Raw genomic sequence first — 25931 nt, forward strand, 5'->3', positions numbered from 1 at the left:
TCAATGGTTGAGTGATTCCTGCATAATTTTCAATGAACTTTCTGTTATAGCCTGTCATCCCTAATAAACTTTTTACTCCTTTCACATTTTTAGGATATTTTAATCTTTGCATGGCCTCTATTTTCTTCTTTTGTGGATTTAGCCCATGTTCAGTCACTTCATGCCCTAGAAAGTTCACTTTTTTCTTGCACCATTGTGCTTTTTGTAAAGATACTTTGGCGCCTGCTTTCTGCAATTGGCCTAGCACATGTCTTATTTCATCAAAATGGCTTTTCAGGCCCTCACTTTTTATCAGGACATTGTCCACGTAAACTATTGTTCCTCTTTCCGCTGCATCCGGCATGGCCTTTCTCAAAAATATGCGAAATTCACTCCCACTATTGATGTACCCGAACGGAGCTCTAAGCCAGGCGTATTGAGTCCTGTCAAATGTAAAGGAAAATAAATTCTGTATCTCCTCTGCCAATGGCACGCACCAATATCCAGAGGTGAGATCTAATGTGGTAAATACTTTTGAACCATGTACCTGAGCTAGGCCCTGATCAATGAATGGCAGTGGCCATCTAGATACTGGTACTCTTTTATTTAACTCTCTCAAGTCTGCACATAGCCGCCATTGACCATTTGGCTTTAACACACCTAAAATAGGTGTATTGGATGTGCTATGAATGGGCCTGATGATTCCCCGCGATTCCAAATTTTTAATAATCTCTGCCAATGATTCTAAACATGCCAGGGGTAGTCTATACTTTCGTACAAACACTGGACTTCTGCTACACCCTTCTGGTAGTGTGGCCACATGTAAATCAGTTAAACCACAATCATAAGCATCTTTTGCAAATACATCCTTAAACTCCATAAATATCTCCCTCAGATTGTTCCTATCCTCATTGCTGTCACACGCATCTGCTAAGGAGATCTGCTCTTCTACCATTTTGGAAAATTCTGGAAAATCTTCTGGTAAGGGAATCTCGGCGCTTTCCTCTAACTGTGTGGCTGTGTCTTTTTGTAAAGCTGCCACTTTTAAATATTTTGGCATATCAGCTTCCACTTCAATGGGCTGATTTTCTGTTTCATTTTCATTTAAATTAAATATTATGCAATCCTCTTGATGGCAGCACACTGTCTCATTTGAATCATAAGGATACACAGAATGAATTTTAAATATTCCTTTGGGCTGAGAGTCCAGGTGTTCTGGCAACTCACCCTTGGCATCTACATACTTTTCAGGGATATTTCCAATCATCATGTTATTTAAATCTGCCGTATAATGTGATTTTTGTATGGCCATTCCTAATGGGGAGTTTTCCTCTAAATGAATATCCTGACAACCTTTATTATTTACCATAATTTTTACAGATCCTTCACCAATGTCTACCAATGGAATGTATTCATAATCCAGGCCTTGCTGTTTTATGGATTCATTCAGGCATACAAATGCATCAGAGTCTTTCATCTGCTGTCCATTTTTGCATTTCAGTGTTATTGCAAACTGTTTTGTAAATGCAGGAATAATAGTATCTTTCCTCATTTGTAATTCGATTGCATAAGGAACCAGATATGCACAATGATAAGCCCTTCTTTTGTCTTCAAATTCAGTTGCCGGACCACCTAGGCGTGACCATATTTTTTGATTAAGGACATCCAACACCATACACATTCTGTGCATGATGTCATTGCCCATGTAAAATTCATTTTGTGCTCCACTCACTATCCATACATTATGGTAAATTGTTTTCTGCCCAATGCTAATTTTAAGCATGCATCTGCCTGCAATTCGGTTTTCAAAGTCTGGACTGTCCAACCCAGAAACATATTAGTTTTTAATCCTAAATTTCAGGATTTCTTCCCTCTCCATTATTTTTTGCAACAATTTCTCATTAATGAAACTCCTTTCATGTCCAAGCGCTAAAGTGGCTTTTATTGTTTTAAAATAGTCATTTATACCAACATGAACCCATGGTTGCTCATCTTCCATGTGTATTTCTGCCAGAGTGGTAATGTGTTTTTCTGAATCTGTTTTAGGAGCAATATTCTGTTTGCATGTTTTCTTTTTTAAATAAAAACATAATGTGTGCTCATTTATGGCAGTCTGCCAATTTTTCCTTGGGTCCAAGTATATTTGTACAGGTCGTTTTTCATTGTCGCCCTGCATTTTGTCTTGACACATTAATATAACAGTGACACTAGGTATGCAACTATTCTGGAGATATACCTCCACAGCATCATTTGTTTTGGCAACGGTGTGACATTCATTTATGTTTCTGTTTTGTGATTTTAGTTTCTTAGGCCTCAATGGTTTTTTGGTTAAGGACCACAGCACTCCATTCACCCCATCTATGAGAGGAGACAATCTTTTCAGGCAATCTGTCCCCATCAGAAATGGAATTTCACAAATAGATGTGATCAATACCTCTTGTTTCATTCTGTGCTTTCCTATTTTTATGTCAACCTCAGTTACACCTATGATGGGCACCTCCTCCCCATTAAAGTTATGCACTGGACCTTGATTTTCCTTCACTGTGATCTGACTCTGTGGGGGTCTCCCTTCATTGATACTCTTTACCAGCTCCTTGGACATAATTGTGGCCTGTGCGCCAGTGTCAATCATAGCAAAGGTGTGGCATTTTTCTTCTACAGTGATGGGTGCATAATATCTGTCCTCAACTTCCTCTAATACACCTAAGAAGTGTGAATTCTTACTGATTTCAGGGCTCACCTTTCTCATGCCTTTTTCACTTTTGGCTAAGCACATTGTAAATGGAAGGACATTTTTCCCTCCTTTTTATCCATTTCTGTGCGAGAGACTTTATTCATTTCTCCATGATCAGAGGTTTTTTGGAGTGTGGCCACTGTTCGGCCATCCATCTGGGTAACATCAGAGACCACATAACAACCTTCCAACTGAACATGTGTAACAACATCATTCAGCAATTTGTCATTTTTTAATTCTGTGCATTTGTGATCATTTAGTGTGATACCAGCCCTTTCAGCCTCTTCAAAAATATGTGGCTCAAAGAATTCTTCAGGTGATTGACTTGTACCCTCCTTTTGAGTATTTCCTTTTTCTGCCTGTGTTTGGTCATTGTTTTGCTTGCCCAGGGAAGGAGCTATAGCATCCCCACTTACTCCCTGTTCACTGGTATTCCCCATGCATGAGTCATTTTTCTTAAATCTGTCCCTTTGTTCTTTTGGAATTCCTAATGTTTCTTTTTCATTTGTGCAAATCTTTACTGTTTTATTTAGCTCTAGGTTTAAACCGTACCTCTTTTTTAGACGTATTTGCACTTTCTGTCACATGTTCATTTACTGGCACTTTCATTTTTAATTCATTAGGCATCTCAGAGTCGTTATGCAAAATTATATCAGAGCAATCTGTCATTTTGGCACTGCAGTTATCATGAGTACTTAGTCACTTTTTGGAAGCCCCCCGGTCATTGCTATGGCCATCAGCCCCCTCTTTGGAAGGTTGTTTTTGCGCTGTATAGAGCTTTCCTATTTGCTCAGCTAACATTTTCACTTGGGCCTCAAGGCACTAGAACCTTTCCATCTCTCTAGAATTCTCTTTCTGTGGCATAGGTCAATATTGGTTGTTTTCCCCCTGATTGGATCTATTCTGATACCTCTCAGGTGATTGATGTCGGTTGGGATGGTTTCTGAACTCTTGATTCATTTGTGGAGGGGAGCGGGGTGCACCCATCCTTTGATTATAGTCCCCTGGTGGGCAATCATTGTACTGACGTGGATTGTAGTTCATGTTTTGCCTCATGTCCTGTCTTTCTGATTGTGGGTACTGGCCCCTATGTTGATTTCCATTATCAGTAAATCGATCCACATATCGGGGTCTATCCTGATTACTATATATCATGGTGTTGGGATCAAATCTGCTCTGTGTCCCCAATGACTGGTAGGGACCATCATTTCTTTGATCTTGATTTTGTCTCTGGTTATTGTTCATACCTGCCATATCAGGCCAATATCCTACCCGGGGTCTGTCCCCTAAATACCTAGGGCTGATGTAGCTCTCCCTATTACTAGGATCATGTGATTGGAACATTGGTACAGGAAATGGCGATCTTTGTTGATTACCCCTTTGTTCAGGTGTCACATTATTTTTACCTTGGCTTTGAGCAGACTCAAGGGACATTTTGGCTGACCTGATTTCCATTACTGTGGCTGAGGGTTCTTTAGATTTAGGTCTAGTATCTTTCATTTTATCACTTTCTCTACCCTGACAATAGAGTACCTCATATAGTTTTGTGCTTTGATGTACAATCCATTCAAGGGACTTGTCACGGTCAAATTCACGGACCAATTGGGATATGATGTCTTTCTATAGCCCATAGAAGTATGCAGTTTTAAACTCATTGGAATTTGGGTCAAAAGATACATCGAAGCGAGAAAATGCTCTTTTGAAGTCTTGTAAAAATTGGCGAGGGGATGTATTAGGTCCAACAGTGATTGTGTAAGCGACTTTCTTTGCCTCCTGCAATGACTGAAAAGGAGAAAAATGACGCCTAATTTCTTTTTCAAACTCCACCCAGGTCATATTCTGCTGTTCATTTAATCCCCTTATGATGCTGGCCGTCGGGGCATATAAAGTTAAATGAAAATATTGTCTGTACTGTTCCTTAGGTATCTGGAGTGCTTTAAAATGTCATGCACCGCTTCTAAGTGATCCTCAATGCAGCATTCACCTCCCTTTTTAAATGGTTTGATCAGGGCTTTAATGGATTTCATTATTTTTATGGGGCTACTTGTTGCAATGCATGGAATTGCACTACTTTGTGATTCAATCCTGTTTTCAGGTGTATGAGATTGGTGGCTGCCCCCAATGGGAGTATCAAATCCCCCAAGGGCGCTGCAACCAAGTTCTGTCACCGGCCCAGTCACTGGAGCACTAGCTCTTTGGGCAGAACTAGAATTCACCTCCACTCCATTGAATGTGGTACCCTGCCGCCTCTCCTGGGACCTGGGAATGCACATTTGCTGTTCTAAGTCCTTACACTTTTTAAGGAGTCTGTTTGCTTCATTTTGAAAATAGTTGTTTTCATCACTCATCTTATTAATCACCTCCTGCATGTCGCACATTTGCATTTGGCATTCATTGAACTCTTTATTTCTCTTGTCTCTTTCTTGAGTCATTTTAATCATTTCTTGTTCTGCACTCTGGAGATCACATTCTTTTTCACAATGTTCTTTTTGTAAAATCTGCATTTCTGAAACAACCTCATCTTTATCCTGTCTAATGTGGTCCACTAAGGCTTTTAAGTGTACCAATTCTTGCTCACTATCCTCAAATTGTTTCTTGCTTTTGGATAACTGAGCATCAAAGTCTCTGCATTTTAATTGCATGTCTTTTTGGCATACATCCAATTCTGCTCTTAACATTTCCTGATTTTTACTTGCCCCATCTAATTCAGTCGTTAACCTGTTAATTAGCTGGGTATCATTTTCCTGCATTCGCAGGGACTTATTCAAAATAAACCATATTTTGCTGCATAGCCGTATTAAACAGTCTTTCTCTGCACTTTTATCGGCTGCATTCAATAATCTTGTAAGGCAGTCCTGAATTATGATGCCTTCTGCAAAAATATTGTCTAGTTTTTCTTTCTGCACCTCACCCTGAATGCGGTCACGCCATTCTAAGGTGCTGTTCGACGACCACGTCCCATGTGCAAACAACTTTGCCTCTCAATATTGCACTAGGTCTGAAAATGTGGTTTCCCTTTGTGACATTCTGAAATTCGTTTTTAGTGGCACACTGCTATTATAAAATGGGTTCCCTTTAATGTGCAAATGGCAGTGTGAGACACGCTTGCCACGCCCAGTAGGTACTCTATGATCGCTTTCCCGGCCTGCAACGCACCATAAATATGTTGGGTATTTTGTGGATATTTGGGGCTTTGCGGTATTTTCTTACCGCCAAAATACCTTTAGCAATAATCACTCTCTGTATTCATATTGGGTCACACATGACAATAATACATTGCATTATTTCAGGATTCCTACCTATTTAGATGGTATGCGCGGTAGTTTGCATGGTTGGTTGGTATAGTGGTTGGTTTATTTGTGGCCCCAATATCCAACATCCCTTGTTTTTTATCTACATTGTTCTTGATCACTAGAGAGACCTCAGGCCTACATTTTAGGGATACCACATTTTCAGTGTTAGTGTTGTGTGCCACCATGGGCAATTGTGGTAGTTTTGTGGTAATTTCCACTACCTCATATACGGTAGGGAACTATGTCCAGAGAGTCTCTCTTCCCGTTGGCTCATGTACCTCCAACAGGCTATGCTACAAACAGTCACTCACAATTGTCCATACTGAATAGAATTATGCACACATCTGCTTTAAAATGACAATTGCACTCTTTAAAATCTACCCACGTTTAAAGCTTTCCCCATGCAAAATGAAAGAGAAAAATAATACACACTAGCTATCTGTTTTCAAATATTTTTGTATTATAGAAATTTCATTTAAACACAGTTTAACTTTTTTTATAGAAATAAATAAAATGGTACAACATTATTTGTGATAAAATGAACAGAGAGCTGCGAGAATATATCCAATTGGTAACATTAAATATGCTGATAAGAGACTGAGACTCCCTCTAATACACTGACTGAACAGCTTCGCACACTTTCGCACAGCTCCCACTCACTTCTGTAATTACCTTATCTGTTCAGCATGGGTTTTCTCCGGCTATTCTCTTTCTGAATTTGGCTCCCTTGAAGGTCAACCCCAGTGAGAACAAGCGTCTGCCGTTCTCAAACTGGGGATATTGCCTGGAGCTCTCAGCTTTTGCAGCAGGAATGCCCCAGCCAGGAAAGAGATCCTTCTCCCAGCTCTGTAAGATGTCGACTGCCTTCCCCCTCCTCTCAAGCTTCTCCAGCAAAGTTCTAATCACAGCCTCTAGCATGATACTTGCTATGACGCTGCTCCAATCAGAATCAATCATGTCATCTCCTCCCTCACTACACAATGGTTCACTTCTACAGTGGCAATTGTAACAAACTGATTTCCTGCTCCTTCAAGCTCTTTGCTTCCTGTAGTTATGTGGACAGAGCAGCAGAGAAAAAAATGAATGTGCGTTTAAAAGTTCACTTTCAGAGTAGGCCTAATTCTGCAGGGGGGACACATTTTTATTAGTGGGTTATGTTAAATGAAGTTTTATTAGTCAGGTTAGTTGTTAATAAGGTTAGTTATTAATTTTCAAATGTGTCTCTTGCAACATAGGCATTTAAGGTGAAAAATAGTGTGCATTTTGAATGTGCAGATGTGTGCTTTTAACTGTAAAAATGGATTTGCATCTTATATGTAAAAATCGTTTTTGACTGAATAGCCTGTCTTTACTTATATGTCCATGTTACTCTGGCAACACATATAGCAATGCACCACACCCATGTAGTGGTGCTGCATTAAAAATGCTACCTGTGCAGTAGTGCTGTACTCTGTGCTGTAACACGCCAAATATCCTTACAACCACATCACTGAAGTAGTCCTAGATCACTGTGGATTTTCTTCCAATACATTGCATGTGGTGGAAGCGCCAAATATGCTGTGGTTTGAGGAGAGGTTACTCTGTGTGTGTATTATTATGTGTGAGTTCCCATCTGCATTTGTATGAGATTCCGTGTGTATGTGCGTGAGTGCACACATGTGAGCTACACAGAATGTGTGATTTACATAGGAGAACAATGGCTGGTCACGTTATGTGATAACGTGGACATATCCTGGGAACACTTTGGCATACGATTGCCATACCCGGGCAACATGTTTACTTTGTGTCAGTATGCCATATGAGCCAAGTACGTGAACAATTGTGTAACGAAATAAGCCCACAGTGTCTACAAAGCGACATCAACACAGTTCTTATATTAATTATTTATGTATTTGCATTTGTAAAACGCCCAAGCCCAAGGCCATCAATAGATCAATCTGACCATGCATGCATTCACTTATTCAATCAAACACCAATGCAGTTTATATTAAAGTTTGCTTTATAACAATGTGACGTTTTCTGTTTTTATAATGTTTTCAACAACCTACGGTATAAAACATGTGCTTAACCTAATGGCCTAGACCTTGAATAGAACAAGGGATGGCCTTTTTTTTAGTGAAGTGAGATATAAATTCGGTGTTTTTTTGTGAAAGGCAATAATAGGCGAAGATGAATTGCTGGTGGGAGCCCCACACAATGGCCACTGTTCAGACTTGAACTACTTTTATGTAATTGCAATGCCATCCCCAGATAACCAGCTGCTTTCCTATGAAATCACTAATGTCTCATATCTAGACGCACCGAGGAGACAAAATATACCTTATTCCCCTCGTGCGTTACTTCAGCGCGACCAAAACCAGTTGCCAAGTGGAACAGGTTACAGCACCGGAGGTTAAACCGCAACATCAGTGGATGCTCGGTGGCAAATACTAGCCTATTAATCATATAGCAATGTTTTTGCACATCCCCTGTCAATGCCTCTCGCCTAATCGGAATACGTAACACTTTACAAGCAGGTCCCATCATTTCTTGTTTGCCAATTGAAACTGGCCGCTGGTTATCTAAGGTGTGAGGACAGACTGGATTGATGCAACAGGCTTTGGGAAGCGTGGGACACAGATCCCTCAGGTCCGTGCTTGCGCTGAACATATTCCATATAAATCACTTTAAACAAACCTCCAATGACAAGGAAACTTAGAAAAACAAAAACAGATAATGTGCACACCAGATGGTGAGGGGGATACTTACATAGTTTCCGAAGAACCTTCCTAATTCCTTTAATCTCTGAATTGACAAACACGCCTGATGTCCCGCTATGAAGCTGCGATATTCTGTGGGCAGCACAAAAGCCCAGGCTTCCGCAAAGCACATGGATACAGATGCAGCCAATGTTGCACAGTTGGTGTTTAAATCCTAGGATTGTAGCAGCTGCATTCAAACACGAACATCAGCAGGCAAAAGAAAATAACTCTAGCTGTGTTTACCTCATTTGGAGTTCCTAACAACTAATAAGTAAGACGTCGATTTATAGACACAAAGCTTTTAGAGTGAACAGGATGCACCGAATCTCTTTAACGATGTATCATAGAGTATGCCTTTTCCATCAATTAACTTGTCATTCATGTATTTTTCTATTGTACAGTAGATTGCATTCACTTGCAATTACATAGCTTGTTAATAACATAGCTTTCAATTCCCAAGTACAGGTTTCAAGTGAGGCATCGAAAAATGTCAGGTCTCAAACTAGATGTTTTGGACTATAACTCCCATGATTCCTGACTGACTATGGTGGCTAGTGCTGATGGGAATTGTTGTCCTAAACATCTGGAGAACACAAGGGTGCGGACCCCCGTTTTCTTATGCCATTAATATGAACACTTTTTGAAAATCAAAAACTGTGCATGCCACTGATTACAGCACAATGTGCGGTGTGAAGCACAAACTGAATGTGCATTTTGCAGTTCAAAAAACGAAAGTGTTTGTAAAAACATGGGAGGGCCCCTACCGAGAACACCATGGCCAAATAACTGCTTCTATGGCATGGTTTCTGTTAGGGACATTTTCCTTAAGCCATGTGGTCATGGTCTCTAGGTTTATCTTTCTGTCTTAGATACTGCTATTGATTCCATTGAGCTCACCAGTTTCACCGAGTGGTAGTGGTGACAGAGCAGACCAACCCTAACTCTCAGTAGGTGGAGTGGGGTGCTTATACCCAATGAGAGAATGTCCCCAATGTATCAGGTAACTAGAAATAATTTAAAAGAAACAGTCGTTTAGAGTTCTGTCAGAGAATGACCTAGAAAAGACACTGTAATATCAGTTACATAATCAGTTGTCTGATCTATGCCAGCAAATATAAGAAAAGAACAAGGGAGACTAGTAGTCTGGATTGGGGACCGTTAATTTCAGGGAAGGGTCACAAGGAGCAGTTTCAGAGGTGCAAGAATGAAGAATTAGATGAAGAGAAGCCTCTCCATCTATGCCTGAGAGGCAGGAGAGCAATAATCTAGAACCGAAAAAGCTGTTTTTGTGCAGGCAGTTTACCATGATATTTCAGCTTATCACCGGAACAGTTTTTAAATGCAAATTCCAACCAAGAATCCATCCTTATGTGCAGAAACATGCTTTTTAAATGTTGCATCTCTCTTTCTTGCACACTTGATCTGCTGTACCAGTGATGTACTGTACCAGTGATGTCACTGATGATGCCATAAGTAATGTAACATGTGATATCATCAGTGATGTAATGTGTGATGTCATCAGGATGCTTAAGGGCTACGATATGTTGGCATCATAGTTAAGGTGGTGTAGCTTCCAGCACCAGCCGAATTTCAGAGGTATTGTGGCATTAAATTGGAACCTTAATATCACTTCAACTAATGTTTTTTTCACGGAATTTCAAGGGTTTTGTTGCATCAGATTGTTTCACCTTGACGTCGCTCCAACTAATATTTTTTTCACTGATTGAAGAAGGTGTTGTTGCTCTGAACCTACTAACATTAACTGTCCCTTAACTAAAGGTTTTCACTGAATTTCAAAGGTTTTCTAAAAGCATAACTGAGGTCCTATGATATGTTATCAACATCTGTTCAGCTAGACACCACCTGGTTTATCAAGTATTTCATCTTATTTTGTAAACACTAGATAAGAGTGGATTAGTTATGGTGTACTGTTAAGAGGAAGAGCGGAATGGGTTTAGTGGTGGACTGTGATGAGGAAGACTGAAGTTGGGGCAGTTTGGGAATGTGATGAAGAAGAGTTGGGCTTTGTAACGAGGAATAGCAAGGAATGTTTAGTGGGGGACTGTGACCAGGAAGAGTGAGTTGGTGGTAGTTAGGTACTGAAAGGCAGACAAATTACATGTAATAGAAGGGCTCTGTAACCTACAGAACATTACATTATGGCTACTTCACTTCTGAACAAAATATACTTATTTATTTGTACATTTGTAAAGCATGCACAAACCCTGAGGCCTCAGGGCGCTGTAGATGATCAACATGAAAACACCTGGTCAAAGTCCAGGGACACAAATGATAGGTACATAGGTGATAGAGTTACAGGTAGGTTACAGGAGCAGAAGTGTTACATTAGATAAACAGACAGGTTTTGAAAGCCTTCTGGAATGCCCAATAGGATTGCTCTGCTCTTAGCGCCTGAGGGAGGGCATTCCATTTCTGGACTGCAGTGACTGGGAACCTGGATCCTCCTGCTTTGGCCCATTTGTACTTAGGTTGGGAGAGTCTGTGGGTGTAAGAAGTTCTCATAGGTCAGGATGGGTGGTTCATGGTGATTTTTTGTGATAGGTAAGGCAGGGCCGTTTTGGAGATACATCTGTTAGTGATGGTAAGAGTCTTGAAAGCAATTCTTTCTCTGATCGGGAGTCAGTGTTTTGCTTTGTGTGCAGCTGTGATGTGTTCTTTTTTTGGGGCTATTTAAAGCAGCTCTTAGTGCATTATTTTGGATAATCTGGAGTTTTTTTAAAGTTTTGAGCCAAATTTCCAGCAAAGAGAAAATTACAGTAATCCAATCTCCTGCCAATTACTGCTGGTGTTGCAGCTTTCGGTAGAGAGGAAAGGTCTATGCGTGTTTAGCAGTTTAGTTAAGGAGGCTGCTGAGGAGGCTATGGGGTTAACTTTTCAAGTTAGTCATAATGTTGCATCCAAGTAGACTCCTAGTGTCTTGACTTGAGGTGAGACTTTGATCATTGAGCCATCAATGTTGAGGACAGTAAATTCGGGATCTAGTTTTTTTAGCACGGATACAGGACCCATGAGGAGAAGTTCTGTCTTTTCATCGTTAAGGCAAAGACAAAGACAAAGACAGTGGGTCACCATCCAAACCTGGATGGTGGCATTCAGGGCGGCGGCATCGATGGTGTAGGTGCCAAAGAGGGGGAGGAGGATATGAGTGTCTTCGGCATAGTTGAAATATATCATGCCGAGAGAGTCCAGAAGGCAGAGGTGTGGCTTCATAAAGATGTTGTAAAGCATTGGGGGGACGCAAAATCCTTGAGGTACCCCACACCTAGGGGGGCGTGTTTGGCATTTGCAGTTTCTGAGAGACTTTCATAGATCTACCTTCTAGGAATTAGGTGATCCAAGAGTCTGCTTCTGGGGAGAAGGAGGCTGCTGAAATTAGGTGTTGGCAGAGTACATTATGACCAACTAGGTTGAATGCAGCAGATAGGTCGAGGAGGTGCAGGAGTGCAGGTTTTCCCATGTCCCTAATCTCATCTATTTGCTTTTTCAGGTCCAGCAGCGCTCACTCTGCCATGATGAGGGCAGAAGCCTGATTGGCAGACTCCTAAAATGTGGTTATTTTCTAGGTTACGTTGGATTTGTACGTATACAGCTCTGACAAGAATCTTCAATAAGAAGGGGACTGTGGTGATGGGCAGTAGTTTGGACTCGCCGGGTCAAGGGATTTTGTTTTAGGAGGGTAAGGACCCATGCCTCTTTGAGGCAAGCGGGCACTGTACCAGTAATGAAGGAGGAGTTCATGAAGGTAGTGATGAGTGGGGCTAATGTTTCTGCCCACTCTTTGATAAGGGGTTTCAGTCAGATGTGTCCTTTAAGTCTGGATGGCTTCAGGCCTTTTAGAATGTGGACGGTTTCCAGTTCAGTGATTTTACTGAAGCTGAATGGAGGGACTGCTGAAATATTAGGGGTGATGGAGTCTTCCGTAAATGGGAGGGAAGGCTTTAGGCTAGCTTGTTTGGCATGAATTTTGTTGTGGAGCTTGTCTTTTTGTTCAGCATAGTATTTTGTATGCTGGTGCACCAAGCTGAGTTATTGGTAATCGTAGTGGCCGGTGGTGCTGGGGTTTCTAGTTGAGAATATTTCTCTTGTGTCAGATTTGGCGTTTGTTATTCTTGAATTGAATATGAAGACTTTGGCTTGGATTATGTCATGTTTATATTGTTTAGATGGGATAGTGAATTCCTGTTTGGTGTCCTCAGAGGGAGTTTCCTTCCAATGAGTTTCTGTGAGTCATTTTTTGGTTCTGAGGTCTGAGAGCTCCTGAGTGTACCAAGAGTTGAGGTGCGATACCAGTTTAGCTTTTTTGTGGTGTTGATGGCACTGGTTAAGGTTTTAGTATAGAGCTTGACTAAACTCTGAGAATCAAGATTGTCCAAACCTTTAGTGTGAGGGCATTGCAGAGTGGTAGGAGGCTGTCTTTAGTTAGATTTTGGGTGCTAGGAGCTTGGGTTGGTGGTAGCAACTTGATGGAAGGTTTGGTCGGTGGGTCGAGGGGGATAGTGAAGGTAATGATGTGATGATCTGTCCAAGGACAGGGAGAGTTGGAGTTGACAGTATATGACAGTTAAGGTCTGCTAGCCAATCCAGAGAACGACCTTTGATGTGTGTAGGGTTGCATATGTGCTGTCTGAAATCAAAGCCAGTCAGGGAATTTGCTAGTGAGGTAGCATGTATGTCGACTAGGAGAACTATTTTGGATGTAGGCTTTAACTTGTTTCCAAGTATGTGAAGTAGGTTTCTTCAAATGGCAACATGGGACCAGTAGGGTGATACATAAGGTGGATGGTGATAGTGTTGCTTGAGGAGGTGGTGAGTTGTGGTGATAGGATATCACAGTTTTCAATGGTAGAGGAGCTGAATTGCCCAAGGTGAAGGTGGTCTCTGGCAATAAGGGCTACTCCACCACCTCTGGAGAGCAGTCTGTCACTCCTAAATATAGTGTAGCCTGGTGGGATGGCTAGACGGAGGGCTGGGCCAGATGCTGCATATTGCCAGGTCTCCATTATGGCTAGGACACCATGGCTATTGATCGTTAGGAGAACATGTATGTCCAAATCGTGGGCCGGGAGTGAGCCAGCATTGACTAAAGCTAGTTTAAGAGGAGGATTAACGGGTTTGGGTGTGCTTGCTTTGATGTTTGGGTGGCAAGGTCTGTAGGAGCCAGGCTGGTTAGGGTTCGGCCCGAAAGAAGATTGAGTGTCATGTGCAGGAGTTGGTCAGAGAGCATGTTGATGCTGATGTTAGTGGGGCAGCTGGCGATTACGGTGGTGGTGTCCTGTTCATCAGAAGCATGAGGTGTGATAACGTGGATATTCTCAGGTGTAGTCCTGGCACAGGAGGTGGTAACATCGGCATTCACAGGTACAGTCTTAACACACGTGCTGGCAGCCTGAGCATTGACAGGTACAAATCTATCACAGGTGTTGGCAGCCTGGGAATTCACAGGAACAGGCCTAACACACGTGATGGAAGCATGGGCATTCACAGGTACAGGCCTAACACAAGTGGTGGAAGTATCAGCATTCACAGGTACTGGCCCTGGCTCTAACACAAGTGGTGGAAGCCAGGGACATCATTTGGGGGTCACCATTTTCCCCTTGCTATCCCAGTGGTCACCCTTTCAAACCCTAAAAAAAAGAAAAAAAGAAAAAGAAAAGATTAATTTTGTTTAAATTTTTTTTTTTTTACATTGAAGCTCCTGAACTGTGGTCACTGCCACATGGCTCTTTGTTTCTGGAGAGACTGGAATTTATGTTGAGGCCCCTTAAAAAAAGTCAGGGGGTTCCACAAATAATGTGTCTTTGTGGAGTGCTATACAATAATTGCTAGACTCATTAAAGGGGTGAAAGGTCATGTTCTGTCGCTTCCTGTGATGTCACTTTGGGGTGGGGTCAAATGACACCATTTCATGAGATGTTATCCGAGGTCAAGGGTCATGTGATGTAATTTCCGCTACCCCTGGCATTTTGGTGAAATGGCGTTGTTAAACCGTAATTATATAGTGCCTCCATATTATTTATATTGGCCTAAACCCATTTGCGCTACACGGAAAACTACGTTGCAAAGTTCCAATTTTTGGGTTAACTTCGCCGGTATTTTAAGATTCATCCACCATTTCAATTTTCACTCATGTTCTACATTCTACAATGGGGGACTATGTTTTCGACTTGCAGCCAAGCCTTCCGACCTTTGAGTTCTGTTAATGTTTAGGTTGTCCGAGAGCCGACTCTTTAAACTGAGCAAAGAGACCTTGTGCTTCATATGAACTGTAAGTTAAGTGTTGTCTGCGCTCACAAGCCTCATTCTTGTATAAACATTGGGACAATGAAGAACAAACCTCGAGCGTATGCTTTAGCTGAACTACATTGTGAGGACTCTTGGAATAAGGCTTACTGTGGGATCCGAGAACATACATCCCTATTGCGTTTTCATGGAAGTACAAACTTATGTTCTCCTTTGCATAATATTGTAAAATCTGTATGTGAACTAGGCACAAACTCTAGACCACAAATTATCAATGTGAAAAGAGGCTGGACAATATTGTAGGAAATGTATAAAAATGCCAGTGTTTAGATGTCCAGCACTCTCTCTCCTCTCTGTGTCAGCTGGTACACATTGCAAGGTGTTGGCAGTCAGATAGCTATTTGTTTTGCTTTGTAAACTGTACAGTGATAAAAGATACTTGTATCTTCTCAGCCCGTGATTGGTGTATTTCATTTGTGGTACTCAGCCTTGATATTTCTTTGTTTTTTCAGATGGCGCCTGAATAGGGACCATCAAGATTGATGCCACCTCGTTGAAGAGCAGACGCGGCTATCGGACTGGGATCGGATGGTGAGAAAAAGGGGCCCCTTTTGGATGAGACGCAACACGTCAACAGTACTGCACAATCTGATCCCTGGACGGTGAGCACGCGGTCCGAGATGGCATCTTGACGAGGGTCCACATATCGAGGCGGCTACTTTTGCCAAAATCAACAACAACGACGGTCCTTTGTAATCCGATTGGACCTTCTTAGCCCTTTGAATCAGGTGAGTCGTGCCCTGATTCCTAAGTATCCTGATATTTGGTTGTAGATTTGTACTCATGAGCACAAACAAAGCCAGGTAACACCAGTAATTTGACATGCCTGGGAAATTGTCTGCCTGTTTCAAGCGATTATTCCACATAGACTGACAATCTTTGTAATTTTGATGACCAGCACCACAAGAGGGTTCACCGGCATGTACTATGTACTGTAAGTACGGCATTGGTAGTATAGTATTTAACGATATTTGGCACAGACAAACTAGCTACCACGCTCTCTATGTGAAAGCATCTTCAAACCAAAGCTTAGAAGTTTCTGACTAAAACTTGTATCTGTGGATAAATCTGCCCATACTTCAGCTACATTGCTCTTTCCTGCTTGTGTCATGTATGTTGTAACATAATGAGCAATAGCTGTTGAATCATCAGCAATAAACTGTACATCAGTATTTATGTTCCATGGCTGAGCAATGACAGGATTGTAATAATGAATTAGCATTACTTACTTATTTTTAAATTATAAGTATTTATTGGTGACTTACCCATAACATGGTGTCGAACAGATGACATTGAACTATTCACTTGACCAACTGGTGTCACAGCCCTTGGAAAGCCAAATCTGTCCTGAGTGTAGTGTTTTTCTTTAATTTTGTATTTACTCTGACAGTACTTTCCACGTGAGTGCTTTTGAAATCTTTCGACCTTGTTCCATAGATCAGCATTCACGTGCTGAGCTGGAATGGAACAAGTAACATATTTGTCAATTAACTTCATCACACAGCCATCACTTTCCTTACCAAATGCATCTTTAATCCACAACATCATATGTATGTGCGGAGCCCCACGTGCCTTGTACTCTTTCTTCCAAAATAAATGTTCCAGAGAACCTAATGGACCATGTTCGTCATTACATATAAAGTGTAACATGGCTGAAGATTTGCGATGAAAGAGAAGGTACACTTACAGGATCCATAGAACACAATTCTTCTGTTGTCATTTGTTCTATGTCTTCTTTCTGTGAATTACTTTCACAAAACCACTCTGCATGATCATTCCAAACATACTCATGCAACTCAAAGTCACAAACCAAGCTGGAGTTCCCATGTTTCTGATCATGCATCTAACCTCAGAGTGCCTCCTACACCAATATTCTTTAGTTCCACTCATGGGCCTCATTACGAGTTTGCTGGTAAAAAAACAATACTGGCATGCCGGTGCTACCGTGTCTGTGTAGCACTGCTGCCAGAATCTACAGTAGATTCTGAGTCAGCGTGCACGTGCAATCCGGCATGCTGGTAACGGTAGCACCAGCATGTCTGTAATTGGCCCTAAACCCTAGATAGCGACATCCACGATGCCGCAGGCATCGGCATCGACACCAATGATTCCGTAAGTACTGTTACGCCGAGGAAGCAATGTAATCGCGCCCGAACGGGAAATGCAATGGTGGCCATTTTTAAAAATGCAATCCATTGCAATCCTCAGTCCACAGCACTTGAATTGGTGAACTGAGTAGGCAGGAAGGTAGCTGACAAACATGAGAACTAGGCAAGGCACCGGCCATTACCGCAAACCCCAATTTAGCAACATAGAACTAAACATGTTGGCCGACATACTGGTTGAACAAACAGATATTGTGTTTTGTGCAGACCTGCAGCGGGCAGCCCAACTAAGGAAGAAAGTGGTATGGGAGGAGGTGGCCCGCAAGGTCTCCGCGGTGGGGGCGACAGCCTGGATGGTCCGTGACTCAAGCAAGCAGTGGAACAACCTCTGTCTGCGGGTCCGCAATATCTTGTCTGTCAGGCACAGTCAGGGGATGGCTACAGGAGGCGGTCCGCCATTTCACATAAAGCTTACCACATGGGAGGAGACCTGCAGCATGGTCATGAACATGGAGGGCATTGAGGGTGTTGGAGTTGCCGAGATGGGAGCTGGATCAACAGTTGATGATGGTGGGTTTCCCTTACTGTAATCCAAAAGTCACAACATGCACCTTCCTCCGAAACTGCAATGGAGAAGTTAAAAAGGCAAGTTGGTGACACAGATTCCATGCTGCATTAGCACCTACCTAAAGCAACCTCCCACACAAGTACAATATACCTGACATGAACACAACCAACAAACTCCACTGACACACCACACATGACCCCTTAATGGACAACACAAGCACCATCAGCAGGCGCACACACACACATACACATAACTGTACAGCTGCAGCCCTCCACACTGTGACACCTCATGGCAAGATGCACACATCACCTCCAACAGTTGCACACCTGACAGACCCATCATGTACGTACACGCAGTGTAAAAATCAATGACTCAACACACAGGATGTGTGCACATCAGTTCCACAAACAAACACCACATGCAATCCAGCCCCTGTGACATGGACACACCACTCAAACCTCTGCACACCTTAAGTACACCCAACAGACATATACGTGGTTAAACGTTTAGCAAATGAACGTACACCATTTATTAGGACTTTTGTGAATAAGTCTTTACGAGACTCTCAAGTGCCTAAAGCTTTTTAAAAAAGCATTAATAAAGCCACTGTTAAAAAAATCCAACTTAGATCTGGAAATGATGAAGAACTATCAAGCAGTGGCAAACTTGATTTGGCCAACCAAAATCTTGAAAAAAGTGGCTTGTTCCCAATTCCAAGCATTTGCAGACAAGGAAGAATTGTTGGATAACCTTCAGTCGGGATTTTGCCCGAATCACGGCACAGAGTCAGCTCTTTTGGCCGTACATGACGACTTGCTAAAGACTGCAGAAGGGAGAAGGTCAACAGTATTGCTGATGCTGGACCTGTCCGTGTCCTTTGATACCGTGTTCCATCAGATAATGGCACAACTGATTGGGCAAGTGGGAAAAGCATCTAAAGAAGTGGTGAGATGGTTTGAATGATTTGTTAAAGATAGAACGCAGAGAGTTATACTGAATGGATTTATTTCTCAGATGGTTGAGCTTGAATGTGGGGTTCCCCAGGGTTCCTCCCAATCCCCTCTCATTTTCAATCTGTACTTTTGCCCAGTCTTCCAAATATTTAAGAATTATGGTTTGTTGTTTCACTCATATGCAGATGACACAGAGCTATATATGGAACTCAAGAATAGTCAGGATGCCTTTGAAAGAATCAATCAATGCATGGAAGAACTTAATGAGTGGATGACTGATAACCATCTACAGTTAAACACAGCAAAGACCGAAATTATATTGTTCGGTCCAAAGAATAAAATGTCACAGGAAAGACAAAATCCGTTTCCACTGATTTTAGGTCAACAATTGCAGTATGCCAAAAAAGTTAAAAACCTAAGCTGCTGGTGGCAGGAGACCCTGGGAAGTGAGAGTCAGGTGGGAGCAAAAGTCAAAACAGTACATTTTGCACTTCAATCTGTACAGAGCGTACTACCTTGTATTCCAATGGAAGATAGGGCAGCTGTGGTGGGGGCAATGACTAACCCCCACTTGGACTGCTGCCACAGTTAGCGGGAATCCCTCAAAAACAAATGGACTCCAAAGAGCGCAGAACGCAGCAGTTAGAGTATTCGGGAACCTTAGAAAACGGGATCATGTTTCATCAATGCAGAGATCCATCCACTGGTTGAGGTGGAGGATAGAATTAAGTTTAAGACGGCTTGCCTAGTTTTTAAATGTTTGAAAGGGCTTGCACCCACGTATTTGGCTTATAAGATTATACCATATCATCCCAAAAGAAACCTACGCTCAGAGGATAAACTCCTGATCTGTACTCCTCAAACTAAATGTGTATCAAGAGGAGACAGAATCTTCAGAGCCTTCGGCCCTAAAGTTTGGAATGAACTTCCACTGGAAATCAGAACGTGTGAAATGTTGGACGACTTTAGGAAGAAATTGAAAACGTTCTTATTTAAATAAGGGAGCAAAGTGGAGGAATTAGAACTCTACCCTTTGCTCTTCTTTTGTGTGTCATGGTCCTGGCCTTAGTTGTCATCTGCGCACGAATACGGTTCACTCTGTCTGGTGCGTATTATAAATATTTCAAAATCAAAATCAATACACCATGCACAACATGTCCGCACGATAAGGATGCCCCGGCACTGCATTCCCCCCCCAGTCTTGTGTGCAGCATGCCAACCCCTCCAACATGTCCATGACAATGCACATGACTCTGAATGTAGTACCATCAATGCATGTTGGATGTGTACACACCCATGACTAATGCCCTGCCTCACTGTCCCCCACAGGCACTGGAACAGACAGCGAGGGTGAGCATGCCGCAACCCCGCATAGAGCTGATGGACGGCAGCGCCGCAGCGAACACACCGGCTGCAGCTGTTAAGACGGATTTCTGAACTCTGTCCTGGCGGCGCAGAAGTTCAGAAGGCCAACCTAATTACTTGGAACAGGGTAACCTCTGGACAAGCCAGACCAATCAGGGTAGCGATCGTGGCGGTCAAGACTAGGTCTCAAGAGGGGTGAGGGTGACTGAAAGCCCGCAATGAGCACACAAAGCAAGGACACTTACAAACTACTCCAAACAGGTGTTATATTAAAAATATATACACATTTATTCCAAGGCCTTTAGAACAATGACCGTAGCGAGAAATCACAATACAACTCTAGTAAACCAACACATACCATACCAATACAATATATATACCAATACAAACAAGTCTCAAGCGTTAGATGCACGAAATGTGTAGTCCACCTAAAAGGGAAGAGAAATAGGCAGTGCGAAATAATGCTTAGACCCAGTCCGCCTTCAGAGGCACCTAACTAAAAGGAAGTCTGAGCCCTACGAAGAGTGGAGCCTTGTGCTCAAAAGTACCTGCACACGCTGGTGCCAACGGGCAAAAAGGGAAGTCTCTTCGAGGGAATCAGGCAGTTCAGTTTAGTGCACAAATGAAGAAGAACAGAGTTCCGCGACTCAAGCGCAGCCTCCACTGTGGGCAGAAGCAGAGCGCGAGTACGGAAAGGCGTGCTGTTTTGACACAGCGGGGAAAAGCTATGGGCTCCTGCAGGAGGGTGACCAGTTCCTAGCTATGCTACTCACCGGTCCCCGATGCAAGCAGACCCAGGGTTCTCCGCGTCAGTTTCAGTCGCTGGCAGGTTCAGGAGAGCAGGGGATGTCTCGTCGTTGTGTAGATTCTGCAGCAGCAGAGTTGAGTTAAAGATGTCCCAAACGAAGTGAACCCGCACAGTTTGTTACCACAGCAGGGCAACGGAGTGGCCATGTGTATCTCAGTCAAATGTACACTACTCACTTCAGACCTGGGAACGCCAAGTGTACGAATCGTGTGAGAGTGACAAGGACTAGAAATACAACACAACCTGGCGGCGGTTACAGAGCAAGACTCCTGTGTAGGATGGTCAGTCTGCTGGATGGCCCAGAGACGCTTCCGAAGGCTTACGAGCAGGAGATGGTGAAGATGCCGAGAATAGCTGTCCCCGCTATTCCAAGGGTCGAAGTAGCAGTACAGGCCTTTTGGTTCGATCAGAGGTAAAAAGGGTTTCACAAAGCGACAGCAGTGCAGAGGAGCAGTACTTCAGCGGGTCACCAGCGATTCCTCGGTTCAGCCTCTTGGTTGCAGGATACTTGGCTCCTGTATTCCTTTGTTCGTGAGAACTCAGGAGATCGACATGGTAGTGGTGTTTCCAGCCCCCTCTTATCCACGGTTCCCTTCGCGCCAAAACGGAGGGGACCCAATGGGAGATCCGCTCATCAACACTCACACCATTCGTGGACCTATCACGGACCACGGTGGTCCCAGGCATTCACACCACCCTAGACTCTCTGGCACCCAGGATGTGTATTGGGACCAGACATCCCAGCCCACATCCTGGAGGCACACACAAGGCCTCTAGAAGCCCGTGAAAGCATCCGTGTTTCACGGGAAAGTACATGCCCAAATAAGGAAGGCCCCGGGTCGGCTCGACCTGGGGAAGGTGAAGGGAGCAAGACGGTCAGTGAACAGGACAAAGGAGCCTCGTGGTCTGGCCATTTTGGGAGCCAGGCCACCATTTTGGGCTAAGCGCGAGAAACACGCTTAAAACGCCAAAAGGAGCTCAAAACACAAGAAACGATCGCTGCCACCATTCCCGTCCCTGAATCACTTGCACCGATCAGTTACAATCCAAAAAGAGTATCTAGGGCCTGTAGAAGGCTAGAGACCCAAGAGAGCAGTAACTTAGCTTACAGTGCCCTCTTGTGTCATGTTGCACGAAAGCCGCAACATGATAAAAGAAACTATGGAAAACAGCGTTTCCCGGTACTGACTGTCGTAAGGGCATGTCAGTTTCCTCGTAAGAATGGAGCGAAAGCCCAGAGGAGTGCGGCAGAAGGCTGCACTTCTCTGGCAAAGTCGAGATCAAGGTGAAAAACAACAGCAAAAAGTTTAGGGGTTGCCATATGGAAGGGAAATTACCCACAATCTTTCCTAACAGCAGCCAGGAGCCGTCAAACTCTAAGGCGAGACTAAAGCATGCCACGCCTTCCAAGCCACAGCCCCTCTGCAAGAGGACACACCGGCCGGCCAGCAGCCCACAGAGACACCATCTACCTCTAGGAAGGGCGGCAGGAAACTATGACTCCTGCGAGCAAACTGCTTGTTTCAAAAATCCACACCTGGCAGCAAGGTCCCCAAACCAACTTCCACTCGTACCTCCAAGGCCCCCAAAACAACATCCACATCAGGGGTGGCACCAGAGACACTTTAAGGGGAAGAGCTGCAATCCTCAGTGGCCAGTGAGCCCGAGGATGTACACTCAGCGGTACCAAGTGAGCAGGGTGAGGTGGCACAATCCGCACTTCTCAGTGAGGAGGAGGGGGTAGACTCACCAACCCGCAGCTAGCAAGAGGAAGATGAAACAACAGGACCCATGCAGTGAAGCACGCCTAGTGCACCTGCACATGACTCAGGTGAGGACACCTCAGGTAAGGACTCCGAGGTAGCGGAGGACATTGCCCCAGACACGTACAAGCGATGAAGCTGTCTTCAGCCCCTCAAGCCCTTCCAGCCCACCTCCCCAGGCAGCACATGCACCACAGCACATCAGGGACATTGAGGGGTGGATGGCATGCAAGGAACGCTAGCAGCAAGCAATGCAGGCCCTGGTGAGCTAGTTCGTATCCGACGCTGAGGTAACATGCCAGCCCATGCAGGAGGGCCTGCATGAGAAAGCTAGGATGGTGAGCAGGGCTGTGTACCGCGTTGCCAGGTGCATCCGTGAGGGTAATGCAGCAATGACAGCCCTTACACAGTCCATTACCCAATTGGCAAACGCCATTGCCGAGCAACGTAATGTGAACACAACCCCAACCCGGTCCATCGCAGAGCAGCAATCTGGCCAGTTCCACTCGGAAGAGCCCTGTAAATCACTTGCAGCAACTTGTGCCTCACACAGATGCTCAGCCCCCCCTCTAAACAGGGTCAGTTAATAATGAAACTATGAATTGCATGTTGACTTGCAGTACTTGTGAGGTGGTTGTGTTGGTAGTTGGTGAGGGGGAGTTGGGATATTGGGTGTGGGGGGAGTTGGGGAGGGGGAGTTGGGGTATTAGGGGTGGTGGGGTTGGGGAGGGGCAGTTGGGGTATTGGGTGTGGGGGAGTTGGGGAGGGGGTGTGGGGGCATTGGGTGTGGGGGTAGTGGGGAATGGGTGTAGGGGGCAACTCACGTAGATATTGATGGTAATTCTGTATTGCCAAATGTGCATAGTTTTTGTTTGATCAATACAGCATTTATGAGAAAGAAAATCACACGACTGGACAGTGTTTCTTCAGTGTGTATCATTTTAATTATGTACAGTGTCCAGTGTGACCCATCACCAGTGCCCTTTTCTCCAGTCCATCAGAAGTAGTGGTCAATTACATCTTGGCATGTTGCACACCCTTCATTCACATTGTGGGGCTGAGGATTTCCACCATCTCCCCCATCATCATCCTCATCCTCAGGTGGCATCATGTCCATGTCAGGGGGCATGGGTACGTTGCGTCGGATACACATGTTGTGTTGCATGGCACATACTAACACAATCTTGCCCACCTTCTCTGGCCCGTAAATGAGTGCCCCATCCAACCTGCTTAGGCAGCAAAACCGGGTCTTCAGCAGCCCAAATGTCTTCTCAATCATGACACGAGTGCGTGTTTGTGCACGGTTGTAGTCCTCTTCGTGCCTGTTTACTGGTTGCCTTATGGGGGCCAGGAACCACGGCTTCAGAGGATACCCAGCATTACCTGCATGGGAGCAATGGAGAATGTACTTGTGATTAGTTGGGTAATTTATTGTTAGCACTGCCTGTAAATTGTTCATGATTACATGCAACAGGATATTCATGACTGGACATGACATGTTCCTTATTCAAATACCCAGGTAAGTGTACTTACGGATGATCCATGGTTGGGGTGAGGGGTGGGTGTTGTTCACATCCCAAGGACCATTCAATCAGAAACAGCATTCTCACAAATGAAGTCCAAAAGCCCATGATGTGCTCACATCTGTTGGATGTGTTACCAATGGGAATGGCCTATGAATACAGTGCTTAATGATACATTTGCCTAATGTGCTTCATGAAACACAGTGGTTTCCAAATCATGCAGTTGACGACTTGATGTCACCATGTACATGTCCATCAACGCCTTCCCCCAAATGACGATGGAATATTCACATTGGTGGTATGGGCCACCGGTTAAGGGTTACGTTTCTGTGATACGGCTCGGTGGAGACTGGCATGTGGGAATGAGGTTCTTTGGATGAGTCATGCACCTCTCAATCATATATTGGTGGTGGTAGCTGATTGATGATTGCAATTGTTTCCATGCTTCACCCATTGTTTTTGGATGTGTCCCTTAAGTTGACAAGACAGGCATACTGGTCTGCGGTGTACCTGTGGAGTGAGTGCAGTGACTGAGATTTCTCTGTGTGGCAGTTGGATTTAGCTCAGGAATGGAAGCATGACTTGAGATTTCCTTTGCTGCACTCCTGTATTTCATGCATTGTGACTGTAGGGTTGTGCATTGTGGTACTTGTGGTCCATGTCTTATGATGTTCCTGATGCATGTGCTGGTGTGAGCACTGTGCATGTTGCTCACATGTATGCACTGCTGTATAGGATTGCCACATCTGCATCCATTGTTTGTGTCACACAGTCTGGTGAATTAACTAGGCTCACAGTTTTAGGCACCCATGACACTGTGCGTGGTCTTGTTCCATTCTATGTGTGTGATTTGTTATTGTTCAGGTTGGGGATGCAGAGGTATGTAGGTCTGGTTCCTCATGCAACTTTCAATTCTATTGCCCAATGTTAGGCGGAAACCTGTGCAGTTCCCTCTGGGACCACTGCAAAAGATTTAGGACTACAGGTGTTTGGCGGTGAACCCACTTGGTAGCAGTCTGTACCACACAGATTCACTTGGTAGCTGTGGCTGAGCAGTCAGACTTCCCTCAAGAAGAGTTGAGCAGTATGTGGAGTATACAAAATAGGGCAATTCTTCCCAGCAAGACAAGCAAACACGCAACAAGGCTTAGTGTAAAGATATTAAGGTATTTATTTATAACGAAACATCTATGAAAAACACTATGGCACTTTCACGGCAAACAAATCAAACACAATTACTCTACGAAGAAGAAACGATCAATCCCCCTAGCAATATTTTGACAAGCCTAGGTTCTACCGGCACCACTTATTTACAGACAGAGGTGTATACCTCAACCTAGATGACACTCTAATATTAGTTAGGACGGGAGAGAAAAAGATAGGCAGGGTACGAAATCAACACAGTTCAATACTTCATGGGCAAAATGTACGGTAAGAAGGCAAGAACCACAATAGATCATAAAGTTCGGAGGCCAGGCCCACTCGGAGAGAGGCAAGGCGATATGTCCCAAAAAGTTTCTAGTGGAGATGCATTCAAGTCTTTGTAGCAAATTGTTATCGGCAGATTGAACCAGTTCAGAACAATAAATGAGAAAGCTTGGAGGCGACCCAACGGAAAGCAGAGGATTAAGACACCTCACTCGAACCGATCGAAAAGGAAGCCAGGCGGACACGGTACCTTGTTGTGGAGGGCAGCTCCGGCTAGGGCAGTTGTTCCTGGTGGTGGATGCACGTCGGGTCTTTGCCAAGAGTAGAGAGGTTCTCGTCGTCGAAGAAAA

This window comes from Ambystoma mexicanum, chromosome 5p (assembly GCF_040938575.1).
Source record: "Ambystoma mexicanum isolate Mex_15411 chromosome 5p, UKY_AmexF1_1, whole genome shotgun sequence".
Taxonomy (NCBI): Eukaryota; Metazoa; Chordata; class Amphibia; order Caudata; family Ambystomatidae; genus Ambystoma; species Ambystoma mexicanum.